The sequence below is a fragment of the Pithys albifrons genome, chromosome Z (genome assembly GCF_047495875.1).
Source record: "Pithys albifrons albifrons isolate INPA30051 chromosome Z, PitAlb_v1, whole genome shotgun sequence".
NCBI classification, from domain to species: domain Eukaryota; kingdom Metazoa; phylum Chordata; class Aves; order Passeriformes; family Thamnophilidae; genus Pithys; species Pithys albifrons.
In genome coordinates, this window is record NC_092497.1 from 75,008,004 (window position 1) to 75,010,294 (window position 2,291).

Here is a 2,291-nt window from a genome sequence, read left to right on the forward strand (position 1 = left end):
CCGGCGACCGCGCGCGGTGATGACGCAAGCAGCGGGGAAGTTGCTAGAACGGGGAGGGAGCCGCGCCCGAGGGGGCGGGGCTGGGTCCGCGCGCCGCTCCCGTCCTGTGCCCATCCCTGCCCTGTATCCCATCCATATATCCCATCCCTGTCCTATCCCCGCCCTGTATCCCATCCCTGCCCTGTCCTATCCCTGCCCTGTATCCCATTCCTGTATCCCATCCCTGTCCTATCCCCGCCCTGTATCCCATCCCTGCCCTGTGCCCATCCCTGCCCTGTATTCCATCCCTGTATTCCATCCCTGTATCCCATCCCTGTCCTATCCCTTCCCTGTGCCCATTCCTGCCGTGTGCCCATCCCTGCCCTGTCTCCATTCCTGCCCTGTATCCCATCCCTGTCCTATCCCTGCCTTGTCCCCATCCCTGTCCATCCCTGCCCTGTGCCCATCCCTGCCCTATCCCTGCCCTGTCCTATCCCTGCCCTGTATCCCATCCCTGCCCTGTGCCCATCCCTGCCCTGTATCCTATCCCTGTATCCCATCCCTGTCCTATCCCTGCCCTGTCCCCATCCCTGCCCTGTCCCCATCCCTGTATCCCATCCCTGTCCCATCCCTGCCCTGTATCCTATCCCTGCACTGTGCCCATCCCTGTCCTATCCCTTCCCTGTATCCCATCCCTGCCCTGTGCCCATCCAGCCTCTGCCGCAGTGCTGTGTCCTGGTTTGGGCTCCTCAGTGCCAGAAAGACAAGGAGAGGGCACAAAGGTGTTTTGGGGTCTGGAGCATCCCCCTTAGAGTGAGGGGCCTTACAGGAGCCCGAATGGGAGCTGAGCCTGTTTAGAGAAGAGAAAACTGAGGGGACCTCATCAGTACGTGCAAGTATCTCAAAGGCAGGTGTCAAGAGGATCGTGCCAGACTCTTTCCAGTGGTGTCCAGTGACAGGACCAAGAGCAATGGCCAGAAACTAGAATGAGTTCTGCCTCAGCACGAGGAAAAAGGTCTCTGCATTGAGGGTGGCAGAACACTGGAACAGGCTGCCCAAGAAGGTCATGGAGTCTCTCTCTTTGGAGACATTCAAACCCCACCTCAACACACTCCTGTGTAACCTGCTCTCCATGGACTGGATTATCTCCAGAGGTCCCTTCTAACCCTAACAATTCTGTGATCTACGTGATTTTAGATTTTAGTCCCATTTTTCTCCATATGCTTTAACCGCCTAGTTAAGGTTGTTAAAGTGCATGCAACTTTAGTGGTACACCTTTAGTGGTGCTAAGGTGTACTACTAAGTAGTAGAATGAACCTTGCCAACAAACTTTGTCACACTTTCATTGTTATACAACCCAAGGGAATGGCCTGAAGTTGTGTCAGGGGAGGTTCAGGTTGGATATTAGAAAAAGGTTCTTCACCCAGAGGGTGTTTGGGCACTGGCACAGGCTCTGCAGGGAAGTGGTCACAGCACCAAACCTGGCAGAGTTCAAGAAGTGTCAGCAATGCCCTCAGGCACGTGGTGTGACTCTTGGGCATGGTCTTGTGCAAGGGTAAGGGTTGGACTTGATGATCCTTGTGGGTCCCCTCCCACTAAGAATATTCTGTGACTCTGTAAACCTGCCTTTGCCAGTACCTTTGCTGGGGACTTTATTGACTGACACAAAACACTCACTTGCAACTACCCCTCACCTGCCATGCCAGGACCTCCCACTCAACAGGCAGCACAGTCTCTCACTGACATAAGCCACAGGGAAGCTTGATGTCTATTGTCAGATGCAAGGGATGTGTGCTTCAGATTTTTGGTAAATCCACGAGGAAGGTCATCAGGAGTTTCCTGACTAGGAGCTGTGAGTGCAGGTGCCCTTGGTGCAGCTGCTGTTGGCAGGAGCTCCGGTCTGTAATGCAACAGCATGAAGTGTCACAGAGACCTGTTGTGACATAGAAGGGTTTGGTATTGGAAGATGCAAGAAAACTAACTCGGCACAGTTTGTGAACCTTCACCAATGAAATAAATCAACACCTGTTGCTTTAAAGTTATTTTGCAGAAGCTGAAAGGTAATAAATACTATGCATTTACTACCTTAAAAGTATTGCTATGAAAGTGTTCCATAGCAGGAAATCAGATTTTCCTCAAACTTGCAACAAAAACCCCTCAATCACGAATTTAACTTCTTATTACCAAATCAGGCATTCTCCCCAAATATGCCTGCCTCTCAGGAAATTCAAGATGTCCTTCTGTCCTGTTTTGGTGTGAAATTGATGTGTGGCTTTGAATTCTAAACTCAAATGTCCTTTTTTGCTTAAATA